Source organism: Balaenoptera musculus, chromosome 4 (assembly GCF_009873245.2).
Source record: "Balaenoptera musculus isolate JJ_BM4_2016_0621 chromosome 4, mBalMus1.pri.v3, whole genome shotgun sequence".
Classification (NCBI taxonomy): domain Eukaryota; kingdom Metazoa; phylum Chordata; class Mammalia; order Artiodactyla; family Balaenopteridae; genus Balaenoptera; species Balaenoptera musculus.
This window is the reverse complement of record NC_045788.1, coordinates 77,649,632-77,664,400: the sequence shown is the minus strand read 5'-3', so window position 1 is coordinate 77,664,400 and position 14,769 is coordinate 77,649,632.

Here is a 14,769-nt window from a genome sequence, read left to right as displayed (position 1 = left end):
GAGATGCAGTGTAGCATAGGGGTCAAGAGTGCAGCAACTCTGTAGCCAGTCAGTCTGTGTTTGAAGACTTAGTAGCTGTGTGATTTTGCTTAACCCCCTGAGCTTCCTTTTCCTCATCTATATGATGGAGGTGATAAGAGTAACAACTATTTGGTTATTACTAGCACTAAGTTAGTCATAGGTGTAAAGTGCTTAGAACAGTGCCCAACACATAGTAAGTGCTCTTCAGAGAAAGTGCTATATAAATATTGTAATATTGCTCCCAATATAAATCCAGCACTTCGATGGGAAAAGAATAAACCAAAGAAATCTCTGTCACAAAGTTATTCTATTTTTATTAGGTGAACTATGATCAAGTGGGAAAAATAATTAGGAAGAAATTGAAAGGCATAGTTTGTGTCATCCTTCTAAAAAGCCTAGAGAATATTTTTAAATTTACAATGTATTTCAAGCATTCAACATAAATTTCTAATTTAAAAAAAAACTCTTAGAAAATAGAAAGGAGAAGATTACTTCTCAAAAATGTTAAACATTTTTGGTGCTAATAGTTACCATAATAATTAAAGCTAATACACCTGAAGTATTTCCCGCCTATCTTTTAACTGTGAGCTTGGATTCCTTGGAATTTTATCTGTGGTAATTCCTTAAGGTCTGCATTAAAGACCTTGAAATTTTTGTTGAATATATTTCTGCCAGCTACCTGGGAGACATATCAATTCTGGCCCATTTTATTTTTTTTTATTTATTTATTTATTTATTTTAAACATCTTTATTGAAGTATAATTGCCTTACAATGGTGTGTTAGCTTCTGCTTTATAACAAAGTGAATCAGTTATACATATACAATATGTTCCCATTTCTCTTCCCTCTTGCATCTCCCTCCCTCCCACCCTCCCCATCCCACCCCTCTAGGTGGTCACAAAGCACCGAGCTGATCTCCCTGTGCTATGCGGCTGCTTCCCACTAGTTATCTATTTTACATTTGGTAGTGTATATATGTCCATGACACTCTCTTACCCTGTCACATCTCACCCCACCCCCTCCCCATATCCTCAGGTCCATTCTCTAGTAGGTCTGTGTCTTTATTCCCGTCTTGCCACTAGGTTCTTCATGGCCTTTTTTTTTTTTTTTCCTTAGATTCCGTATATATGTGTTAGCATACTGTATTTGTTTTTCTCTTTCTGACTTACTTCACTCTGTATGACAGACTCTAACTCCATCCACCTCATTACAAATACCTCCATTTCATTTCTTTTTATGGCTGAGTAATATTCCATTGTATATATGTGCCACATCTTCTTTATCCATTCATCTGTCGATGGACATTTAGGTTGCTTCCATGTCCTGGCTATTGTAAATAGAGCTGCAATGAACATTTTGGTACATGACTCTTTTTGAATTATGGTTTTCTCAGGGTATATGCCCAGTAGTGGGATTGCTGGGTCGTATGGTAGTTCAATTTGTAGTTTTTTAAGGAACCTCCATACTGTTCTCCATAGTGGCTGTATCAATTTACATTCCCACCAACAGTGCAAGAGTGTTCCCTTTCCTCCACACCCTCTCCAGCATTTATTGTTTCTAGATTTTTTGATGATGGCCATTCTGACTGGTGTGAGATGATACCTCATTGTAGTTTTGATTTGCATTTCTCTAATGATTAATGATGTTGAGCATTCTTTCATGTGTCTGTAGGCCATCTGTATATCTTCTTTGGAGAAATGTCTATTTAGGTCTTCTGCCCATTTTTGGATTGGGTTGTTCGTTTTTTTGTTATTGAGCTGCATGAGCTGCTTGTAAATCTTGGAGATTAATCCTTTGTCAGCTGCTTCATTTGCAAATATTTTCTCCCATTCTGATGGTTGTCTTTTGGTCTTGTTTATGGTTTCCTTTGCTGTGCAAAAGCTTTTAAGTTTCATTAGGTCCCATTTGTTTATTTGTGTTCTTATTTCCATTTCTCTGGGAGCTGGGTCAAAAAGAATCTTGCTGTGATGTATGTCATAGAGTGTTCTGCCTATGTTTTCCTCTAAGAGTTTGATAGTGTCTGCCCTTACACTTGGGTCTTTAATCCATTTTGAGTTTATTTTTGTGCATGGTGTCAGGGAGTGTTCTAATTTCATACTTTTACATGTACCTGTCCAATTTTCCCAGCACCACTTATTGAAGAGGCTGTCTTTTCTCCACTGTATATGCTTGCCTCCTTTATCAAAGATAAGGTGACCATATGTGTGTGGGTTTATCTCTGGACTTTCTATCCTGTTCCATTGATCTATATTTCTGTTTTTGTGCCAGTACCAAACTGTCTTGATTACTGAAGCTTTGTAATATAGTCTGAAGTCAGGGAGCCTGATTCCCCCAGCTCCGTTTTTCTTTCTCAAGATTGCTTTGGCTATTCGGGGTCTTTTGTGTTTCCATACAAATTGTGAAATTTTTTGTTCTAGTTCTGTGAAAAATGCCAGTGGTAGTTTGATAGGGATTGCATTGAATCTGTAGATTGCTTTGGGTAGTAGAGTCATTTTCACAATGTTGATTCTTCCAATCCAGGAACATGGTATATCTCTCCATCTATTTGTATCATCTTTAATTTCTTTCATCAGTGTCTTATAATTTTCTGCATACAGGTCTTTTGTCTCCTTAGGTAGGTTTATTCCTAGATATTTTATTCTTTTTGTTGCAATGGTAAACAGGAGTGTTTTCTTAATTTCACTTTCAGATTTTTCGTCATTAGTGTATAGAAATGCAAGAGATTTCTGTGCATTAATTTTGTATCCTGCTACTTTACCAAATTCATTGATTAGCTCTAGGAGTTTTCTGGTAGCATCTTTAGGATTCTCTAAATATAGTATCATGTCATCTGCAAACAGTGACAGCTTTACTTCTTCTTTTCCGATTTGGATTCCTTTTATTTCTTTTTCTTCTCTGATTGCTGTGGCCTACACTTCCAAAACTATGTTGAATAATAGTGGTGAGAGTGGGCAACCTTGTCTTGTTCCTGATCTTAGTGGAAATGGTTTCAGTTTTTCACCATTGAGGACGATGTTGGCTGTGGGTTTGTCATATATGGCCTTTATTATGTTGAGGAAAGTTCCCTCTATGCCTACTTTCTGCAGGGCTTTTATCATAAATGGGTGTTGAATTTTGTCGAAAGCTTTCTCTGCATCTATTGAGATGATCATATGGTTTTTCTCCTTCAATTTGTTAATATGGTGTATCACATTGATTGATTTGCATATGTTGAAGAATCCTTGCATTCCTGGGATAAACCCCACTTGATCGTGGTGTATGATCCTTTTAATGTGCTGTTGGATTCTGTTTGCTAGTATTTTGTTGAGGATTTTTGCATCTATGTTCATCAGTGATATTGGCCTGTAGTTTTCTTTCTTTGTGACATCTTTGTCTGGTTTTGGTATCAGGGTGATGGTGGCCTCGTAGAATGAGTTTGGGAGTGTTCCTCCCTCTGCAATATTTTGGAAGAGTTTGAGAAGGATAGGTGTTAGCTCTTCTCTAAATGTTTGATAGAATTCGCCTGTGAAGCCATCTGGTCCTGGGCTTTTGTTTGTTGGAAGGTTTTTCATCACAGTTTCAATTTCAGTGCTTGTGATTGGTCTGTTCATATTTTCTATTCTTCCTGGTTCAGTCTTGGCAGTTTGTGCATTTCTAAGAATCTGTCCATTTCTTCCAGGTTGTCCATTTTATTGGCATAGAGTTGCTTGTAGTAATCTCTCATGATCGTTTGTATTTCTGCAGTGTCAGTGGTTACTTCTCCTTTTTCATTTCCAATTCTATTGATTTGAGTCTCCTCCCTTTTTCTCTTGATGAGTCTGGCTAATGGTTTATCAATTTTGTTTATCTTCTCAAAGAACCAGCTTTTAGTTTCATTGATTTTTGCTATTGTTTCCTTCATTTCTTTTTCATTTATTTCTGACCTAATCTTTATGATTTCTTTCCTTCTGCTGGATTTGGGGGTTTTTTGTTCTTCTTTCTCTAATTGCTTTAGGTGCAAGGTTAGGTTGTTTATTCGAGATGTTTCCTGTTTCTTGATGTAGGCTTGTATTGCTATAAACTTCCCTCTTAGAAATGCTTTTGCTGCGTCCCATAGGTTTTGGATCGTCATATCTCCATTGTCATTTGTTTCTAGGTATTTTTTGATTTCCCCTTTGATTTCTTCAGTGATCACTTCGTTATTAAGTAGTGTATTGTGTAGCCTCCATGTGTTTGTATTTTTTACAGATCTTTTCCTGTAATTGATATCTAGTCTCATAGCGTTGTGGTCGGAAAAGATACTTGATACGATTTCAATTTTCTTAAATTTACCAAGGCTTGATTTGTAACCCAAGATATGATCTATCCTGGAGAATGTTCCATGAGCACTTGAGAAAAATGTGTATTCTGTTGTTTTTGGGTGGAATGTCCTATAAATATCAATTAAGTCCATCTTGTTTAATGTATCATTTAAAGCTTGTGTTTCCTTATTTATTTTCATTTTGGATGATCTGTCCATTGGTGAAAGTGGGGTGTTAAAGTCCCCTACTATGATTGTGTTGCTGTCGATTTCCCCTTTTATGGCTGTTAGTATTTGCCTTATGTATTGAGGTGCTCCTATGTTGGGTGCATAAATATTTACAATTGTTATACCTTCCTCTTGGATCGATCCCTTGATCATTATATAGTGTCCTTCTTTGTCTCTTGTAATAGTCTTTATTTTAAAGTCTATTTTGTCTGATATGAGAATTGCTACTCCAGCTTTCTTTTGATTTCCATTTGCATGGAATATCTTTTTCCATCCCCTCACTTTCAGTCTGTATGTGTCTCTAGGTCTGAAGTGGGTCTCTTGTAGACAGCATATATATGGGTCTTGTTTTTGTATCCATTCAGCCAGCCTGTGTCTTTTGGTGGGAGCATTTAATCCATTTACATTCAAGGTAATTATCGATATGTATGTTCCTATTCCCATTTTCTTAAATGTTTTGGGTTTGTTATTGTAGGTGTTTTCCTTCTCTTGTGTTTCTTGCCTAGAGAAGTTCCTTTAGCATTTGTTGTAAAGAAAAATTAAGGAAACACTCCCATTTACCGTTGCAACAAAAAGAATAAAACACCTAAGAATAAACCTACCTAGGGAGACAAAAGACGTGTATGCAGAAAACTATAAGACACTGTTGAAAGAAATTAAAGATGATACAAACAGATGGAGAGATATACCATGTTCTTGGATTGGAAGAATCAACATTGTGAAAATGACTATACTACCCACAGCAATCTACAGATTCAATGCAATCCCTATCAAATTACCAACGGCATTTTTTACAGAAGTAAAACAAAAAATCTTAAAATTTATATGGAGACACAGAAGACCCTGAATAGCCAAAGCACTCTTGAGGGAAAAAAACGGAGCTGGAGGAATCAGACTCCCAGACTTCAGACTATACTACAAAGCTACAGTAATCAAGACAATATGGTACTGGCACAAAAACAGAAATATAGACCAATGGAACAAGATAGAAAGCCCAGAGATAAACCCATGAACCTATGGTCACCTAATCTATGACAAATGAGGCAAGGATATACAATGGAGAAAAGACAGTCTCTTCAATAAGTGGTGCTGGGAAAAGTGGACAGCTACATGTAAAAGAATGAAATTAGGACACTCCCTAACACCATACACAAAAATAAACTCAAAATGGATTAGAGACCTAAATATAAGACCAGACACTATAAAACTCTTGGAGGAAAACATAGGAAGAACATTCTTTGACATAAATCACAGCAAGACCTTTTTTGATCCACCTACTAGAGTAATGGAAATAAAAACAAAAATAAACAAATGGGACCTAATGAAACTTAAAAGCTTTTGCAAAGCAAAGGAAACTACAAACAAGATGAAAAGACAACCCTCAGAATGGGAAAAAATATTTGCAAATGAATCAATGGACAAAGGATTAATCTCCAAAATATATAAAGAGCTCATGCAGCTCAATATTAAAAAAACAAAAAACCCAATCAAAAAATGGGCTGAAGACCTAAACAGATATTTCTCCAAAGAGGACATACAGATGGCCAAGAAGCACATGAAAAGCTGCTGAACATCACTAATTATTAGAGAAATGCAAATCAAAACTACAATGAGGTATTACCTCACACCAGTTAGAATGGGCATCATCAGAAAATCTACAAACAACAAGTGCTGGAGAGGGTGTGGAGAAAAGGGAATCCTCTTGCACTGTTGGTGGGAATGTAAATTGATATGGCCACTATGGAGAACAGTATGGAGGTTCCTTAAAAACTAAAAATAGAATTACCATATGACCCAGCAATCCCACTACTGGGCATATACCCAGAGAAAACCATAATTCAAAAAGACACATGCACCCCAATGTTCATTGCAGCACTATTTACAATAGCCAGGTCATGGAAGCAACCTAAATGCCCATCAACAGACGAATGGATAAAGAAGTTGTGGTACATATATACAATGGAATATTACTCAGCCATAAAAAGGAACGAAATTGGGTCATTTGTAGAGACATGGATGAATCTAGAGACTGTCATAGAGTGAAGTAAGTGAGAAAGAGAAAAACAAATATCACATATTAACCCATATGTGTGGAACCTAGAAACATGGTACAGATGAACCGTTTTGCATGGCAGAAATTGAGACACAGATGTAGAGAACAAACGTATGGACGCCAAGGGGGGAAAGCAGTGGTGGGTGGGGCTGGCGGTGTGATGAATTGGGAGGTTGGGATTGACATGTATATACTGATGTGTATAAAATGGATGATTTATAAGAACCTGCTGTATAAAGAAATAAATAAAATAAAATCCAAAAAAAAAAGTCCTTTTGACTCCCATAGGAGCCTGAATTTCCACTACTCCATTTACCCACACATGAACATGGCTGTTTAATTATCTGTCTTCCCCACTAGACATAATCTCCATAAAGTCAGAGATCATGTCTATTATGGTTGACTTTGTATATCCTGCTGATGAGTATTGAAGGTCTCAGGCGTTTGTTCCATAAATCTTTACTACAATCCTTTGAGGGAATTAATTATTGCATCTGGTTGTTCTGTCAGTTATTGAGAGAGAGATGTTGGAGTCTCCAATTATGATTCTGGTTTTGTTTATTTTTCCTTTCAGCTCTATCAGTTTTTGCTTCACATTTGTTGTTTCATATGTACACATTTAGGATTGCTACATCTTCTTGGTATATTGATCCTTTTATCATTATGTAATGTCCCTCTCTGTCCTTGATAATTTATTTGCTTTGCTCTGTACTTCATCTGATATTAAGATAGTCACTCCAGCTTTCTTTTGATTAATGTTTGCATTTTATCTTTTCTATCCTTTTATTTTTAACCAACTTATGTAATTATATTTGAACTTAGTTTATTGTAGAAAATATACAGTTGACTCGTTTCCTCCCCACCTACTCTGCCACTCGCTGTCTCTAAATTTTCATATTTAGACCATGTATATTTAATGTAATTATTGATATTAGGGCTTAGGTTTCTTACTTTATTTTTTTTTTACATTTATGTTTGTTTTTTCTGTTTTCTTTTTCTTGCCTATGTATGGGTCGCTAGAACATTTTTCAGAATTCTGTTTTATTTTGTCTACAATTTTTGAGAACATCTCTTTGCATAGCTTTTTAAAGTTATTGCTCCAGATAGTATATATATAGTAATAATATATGATATATGTAATAATAATGTCCAAAGTCAATGGATTTTGAAATTGTGAGTGAACTATAGAAGTCTTATCTCCCTTTATGTCCCTTTACCCTCCTCCATTTATAATATGTGTGTTATTGTGTTAAATATTTTCTCTATATTCATTGAGAACCACCCTGAAAGGTATTATAATTTTGGCTTTAACCATTGAACAGTTTAGGAAACTCAAGAGGAAAATGAAAATGTATTGTGTTTACCCATATTTTTATCTATGTTCTTTCTTCCTTCTTGTTGTTCCAAAAATCCTTCTATTATCATTTCCTTTCTTTTTAGAGAACTTCCTTTAGCCATTCTTTTAAGGTAGGTCTGCTGGTGACAAATTCTCTTAGTTTTCTTTCATCTGAGAATCTCATAAATTCCCCTTCGTTCCTGAAATAGTTTTTCACTGGGAATAAAATTCTGGGTTAATAGTTCTTTTAGCACTTGAACAATGCTTTTTCATTTCCTTCTAGTCTTCATGGTTTCTGATGCTGTCATCTGAATTATGCTGTCATTTGAATTGTGCTGTCATTTGAATTCTGTTTCCCCTGTTGATAACATGTCATTTCTCTTCGACTGCTTTTAGGACTTTGTCTTTAGTTTTCAGAAAATTGATTATCATATGTCTTGGTATTAATTTCCCTGGTTTTAACACATTTCAGGCTAGCTCAGCTTTTTCAATCTGTAAGTTTATGATTTTTGCAAAATTTTGGAAATTTTTAGTCATTTTTTAAAATAGTTTTCAGCCCTCCCTCTTACTCTGTTTCTGGGACTCTGATGATACAAATATTAGACTTTTTGTCCACAGGTCCCTAAGGTTCTGTCCATTTTTTCCCAGACTATTTTCTCTTTGTTTTTTAGATTGGGTAGTTTCTGTATTTCAGATTCACTGATCCTTCTTTCTGTCCTCTCAGTTTTGCTATTGAGCCTATTCATTGAGTTTTTCCTTTTGGTTATATTTTTTAGTTCTAAATTTTTCATTTGGTTCTTCTTTATATCTTTATTTCTTTTTGAGGCTTCCTATTTCTTTACTAAACTTTAAGTTTTTTATTTGTGTCGAGTATTTGTTATTGCTTGTTCAAAAAATTTTATGATGATTCCTTTAAAGTTCTTGTCAGACAACTTGACATGTGTGTCATCTCATCGTTGGCATTTGTTGATTGTCTCACTTAGTGTGAGATCTCCCTGGTTCCTGGTATAACAAATGATTTTCACTGGAAACCTGGACATTTTGTACATTATACGACTCAGGATATTATTTAAATCTTGTGTTTTATCAGACCTCCTCTGATACCAACCTGGTGGATGGAAGGGACACTACTTTATTACCGTCAGGTTGAGGTGGAAGTTCAAGTTCTACGCTCAGCCTCCCTTGACACTGTGTGTGTGGGGAGGGGTTGGGTGGGGAGTGGGTAGGGTGTAGGGGGAGAAGGGAGGGAAGGATTTCATTACAGCTGGGCCGGGGTGGAAATTTAGTTTCCCTACTAGGCCTCTCTTGATTCCACCCTGGTTAGGAAGGGGAGGGACACCTCGTTACTGCTCTCCACATGGCTTCCACTGATACCTTTTGAGGGGGCCAGGGGTTGGGGGGCTTGTTACTACTGAGAAGTCATGAAAGTCCTCATTCTCAACTAAGCCTCATCTGATACTATTCCCGTGAAGATGGGGAAGAATACCTCATTATTACCAGATGGGGATGGAACTCTAGGTTTCCCACTTGGTCTTAACTGAAGCTTGTGGACAGAAAGATGTTCATTACCACCCAACAGGAAGTCCTGGCTCCCCACTCAGCCTTCTATGACATCTCCCAGGTGCAAAGAAGCTGGGAAGGGAATGCCTCCTTACAGTGGAAAAGGTGTAAGCCTAGGCTTTTCACTCAGTTTTGCTGGCCAGGGTAGAAGTGGGGCTCTAATGTTTTTGTAGAGTTCATATTGTCTAAAAGTCTCCTGTCTTTCTTGGCTGCCCCTTTCCTGGTCCTTTGAGAGGAAGAGGAGGCTTTTCTTGGTACTTTTTTTGTCTGTGCCCATTGGCATTTCCAGGTTGCTGGCTTTTCTAGTGTCCAGTCTGGGATATACATGGCAAGACAAAACAAAAAAAAACAACAAAACAAAACAGGAAACTCACAATATCATCTTATGTTTGTTTATATGTAATATTCAGGACTTTAGGTTGTACTTAGTAAAAGGAATAGGGAAAAGTACCTCTACTTCATCTTCCCAGAAGCAGGTCTCACTTTGCGTTCTTTTAATCATCTGTTTTTACAAACAGATATTTATAGTGTATACTGTTGATGCCCTGCCCAGATCCCTTTAACTGCACGTGGTTTACCCAGTCCTCAGCTTTTCTAACTGTTGGCTAATAACCCACAGCTGCCCCTTTCTCTGAGGCATTGCCCTGGGGTTAATGGGAGCTGTCTAAGTCTTCCCTTAGTCATCACCACCCACCTTTCCTGCCAGGACCAGACCTCTCGGCCAGTGCTGCAAATTTGTGCTCTAGAGCTTCCCCTTGAGATGAGACTACAGCTAGTCTGTAGCTGAGACCACACTTGATATATTTATGTTGCCTGATTTATCAATCTTTTCTTTTGTGGTTAATGCTGTTTGAGCATTTATCTCCCACCCCTCCTCCCTACTACCTTTTTCTCTTTGACGGTCTCTGATTCCCATTTCTCTAAATTTGTTTCTGGAATGGCAAAGTAAAGAGAGCTAGTCCCAACTCAATTCAGCTCTCTGAGATTCAATGATCTCATCAGCAAAGTGGGGTTAATGCACCTATCTCACATATTAGCGGGGGTTCCATGAGAGCATGCACTTACACACACTGGTACAGGGTTTGAAACCTAATGAGAAGCAATAAATGGGAGCAAATTTTTTTTATCTGTAATTCAGTTGTCCCAGGCTCTTGTGTGTTACCTACTCTCCCTCTCTATTTTATGTTTCAGGTTTTTTAAATTACACCTTTCTCTGTCTAAATGCTATTAACAGCACAGCCAAGAATTGCCTGCCCTCCTTTCATCCCTCAGCCTCTCCATCTTGTTTCACTTCTCTCCTCTTGGTCTGTCTCAGGTCAGAGCACATCTCACTCCTTTCAACTACCCTCTCCATATCTCTCCCTCACCTTTCTCTGCCACACCTGTGGTTCCTCTTGCATCAGAGTCTCTGCCCCTGTCCTGGTCTCCTGTGGAAAAATGCCCAAATCTTCTTAGGCAAGAGCACTCTCACAGACCAAGTATGAGAGAAGGTTGAGGGGGACATGCAGAGGAATAATGAAAGTCCCTCTCATGGACTATCTTGACCCACAAGCAGCCTATGAGACTTGGAGAGAAAGAAAGGGAGGCTGAGAACTATTTTTATTAATTTCTAGAAAATATAAGCTTCTAAACAAAGATTCAAAATATGTAAAACAAAGTTAGACAATTAAAAGGAAAAACAAAAACACCTACTGACATAAGAGACTTTAATACAGCTCTCTAAGGACCTGATAGATCAAGCAGACAAAATATCAGGATGTAAAAGTTTTGAGTAATACAGTGAACAAGCTGTATATATGTAACATTTATATATAATTCTGTACCCAAATAATAAAGAAAACACTTTCATTTCAAACATGCATGTAACATTGTAACATTTATAAAAATGAACTGTAAAGTAAACCAAACAGGAAAGACAACAAATACCAAAGAAAATGTGTACTGTGTTCATTCTCTCACTGCAAGGCAAGAAATTTACAAATTAAAAAAATTAAAAAAATTTTTTTCTTTCCCCTTCCAAAAAACTTGGAAAGTAAAACTATACTTCTAAGCAATTCATAGCCTGAAGAAAAGGCCACGTTGGAAAAGTACAAAACACATTTAGAAGTGATCTATACTGAAAGCAATATGTGTGGGATGAGGCTAAAATGGTGCCTAAGCTAAAGATCTAGCCTTAAATGTTTATCATAGAAAAGAAGGAAGGTTTTAAATCGGAGCTGGATGATCAGCCTAACATGTTAGATAAACTCAAGAAACAGTAAGAAGTCATGGTAAAAATAAGGAGGAATTGATACAGCAGGAAACAAACAACAGAGATCAGCCAATCAAATAAAAAAAGGGTAGTACTTTGAAAAGAATAATAAAATAAAGAAGATTGGCCAAGAGAAAAAGAGAAACAATTTAAGTAATTAAAAGGGAGCATACTTACAGAAGGAGTATATTAGTAACACATTTTTTTCCATTTAAAGAAAAAAAGCTACATTTCAGAGTTTAGGAACTTGCTCAAGTAAGCATCTTCAGGATTCAAACACCGGGCATATTTTCATGAGACCATTTGGGATAAAGTGCTAAATTGCAAATACTTAGAGTCCTGAGGTTTTCTCTAAACAACACACAAATTCAAATAATCAAGAATGGAGCTGGTACTGTCTGAGAAATATTTTTGGACGTAGGACAGTAGATTTGAATAATAATACTTACACATAACTCCTGAGGACTTTCCATGGGCTAGGTTCTGTGCTAAGTACTTTACTGCCATAAGTCCTGCCTTGTCTGTCTTCCACTCCAGCTCCCCACCAGAACATAAGTTTCATAATGACAAAGTCTTTGTGTATTTTGTTCATTGATGTATCCTCATAACCTATAACAGTGCTTGGCAAATGGCAGGCGCTCTATAAATATTTGTCCAATGAATGAATATAGATTATTCTGAGGAAGTTTTTCATCTTAGTTTTATTTGAGCCTTAGCTAGCTGACACGACTTGTTCAGAGTGCTTACCTACTATATTCCTCTGCTTCCCCTTGCAGATAGAGAGCATTTGGAGATGCAGTGGGAGAGGCTGGGATCCTGAGTGCATGCAGAGGCATAGTGGAGGGCAAAGCTGAAGATTTTTTTTTTTTTTTTAAAAGCACTTTTCTTTTTTATAGCTACTTTATTTATTTATTTTATTTTATTTTATTTTTTTGGCTGTGTTGGGTCTTCGGTTCATGCGAGGGCTTTCTCTAGTTGAGGCAAGTGGGGGCCACTCTTCATCGCGGTGCGGGGACCGCTCTTCATCGCGGTGCGCGGGCCTTTCACTATCATGGCCCCTCCCGTCGCGGGGCACAGGCTCCAGACGCGCAGGCTCAGTAGTTGTGGCTCACGGGCCCAGCTGCTCCGTGGCATGTGGGATCTTCCCAGACCAGGGCTCGAACCCGTGTCCCCTGCATTAGCAGGCAGATTCTCAACCACTGCGCCACCAGGGAAGCCCCCTTTTTTTTTTTTTAACGTAAGTATAGCACAACACTTTATTTATTTATTTTTAAATTTATTTATTTATTTATTATTTATTTTTGGCCGTGTTGGCACGCCAAACGTTGCACGCGGGCTTGTTGCACGCGGGCTTTCTCTAGTTGCGGCAAGTGGGGGCTGCTCTTCGTTGCGGTGCACAGGCTCTAGGAGTGCAGGGTTCAGTAGTTGTGGCACGTGGGCTCAGTAGTTGTGGCTTGCAGGCTCTAGAGCTCAGGCTCGGTAGTTGTGGCACACGGGCTTAGGTGCTCCGTGGCGTGTGGGATCTTCCCGGACCAGGGCTCGAACCCGTGTCCCCTGCATTGGCAGGCAGATTCTTTGTGTGTGTGTGTGTGAGTGTGCGTGTGTGTGTGTGTATGTTAGTGATTTGGAGTTTCTTTTAATTTTTCCAGACTTCTACCAGGTGACACAATGTTCAGGTCCATGACTTACGTTGATGAAAAAGAATCATCTTGGTCTCTCTGACTTTCATGCTCATATTTCTGTTCATTTTTCTGTTTTAGTGATATGAGAACCTTATCCTTTTCTTTCCTGCTCTCCAGGTTGGGATAATGTGCATCAGCCATATATTCCATCAAATCCATTATGGCATCACTGTTCATCACTACAGATGAAATTCTTTCTTCTCCCGTCTTCATTAACAATGGTGTCTTTACAAGAGGATCATTCCCATAGCACATAAACATGATATTTCATCTTCCAACTGAAAGGCTGTGGAAGTGCAGAGCAACTTCTCTTACATCCTCAGTACAGCTTTTGTGTCCATCTCATTCTAGTGCTGAGGATTAGGTGACAGTGGAAGAAAGAGTACTGTTAACATGGTAAAGCAGGGTGCTGTTTCCCCTTTCACACCAGCCGAAGAACATGTCAGGTGTCTCCCCTGAAGGCTAAGCTTATTGTCATAGTTCAATATCAGTTTTCAGGCACATACATCTCATTTAATAAGAATTTTAAATATAGGGTAACCATAGAATGGCGTCATTCGGGTTCCAAGTCCACTGTGATGCTCTTGGAACTGTTAGCTTCTGTGTTTCAGCTTTTTCTTCAGGCCAGCTCTCTTTCTGTTCACAGGACGGCTGCTAGTGTTGGAGGGTCTCCTGCAGAGGCGGGGGGTGGCTCTGCTCCACCGGGGGGACAAGGACACTGGCAGCAGAAGCCCTGGGAAGCACTCCCTGGCGTGAGCCCTCCCAGAGTCTGACGGCAGGCAGATTCTTAACCACTGCGCCACCAGGGAAGCCGCTGAAGATGTTTAAGGGCTAGTGATGAGGCCTTGAATCTTTATCTGAGGCATACAAGGGTGAAACTGGCTTAATGTCATGTACAAACAAAGATTTTAGCCTTTACACCTCTTTGGGCATCATGGTGTCTCCCATTCTGGACTCAAAAAACTGCCTATTTATCCATCCCTGATCCCCATTTCACACTTGTCCCCATGCCGGAAAGAAAATCATGTCCTTCCCACCTACAGCAATCTAACGTTCACAACGCCTCATGTTCAAGACCCTCGGCCAAGGCCATCACCAAAAATATTAGTGAGATTTCTGAACATCTCCATCTCTATTTCTTTTCTTTCTTCCTCCAAAAAATATACATTGGCAGGCCTGTACTCTGTGATAGGCATAAGAAGATGAACAAGACCTGGTCTCTGCCTCAGAGGTATCCATCGTCTGGTAGAGGTACACACAGTTCTACTGTAAGATGACAGGAAAGTTTCTTTTTAACATAGGAAAATTTAAGCATATTTGTAACAATAATCCCCAGTCTTAAGAGCTTTATACTTTTATTGAATTCTCATAAATCTATGA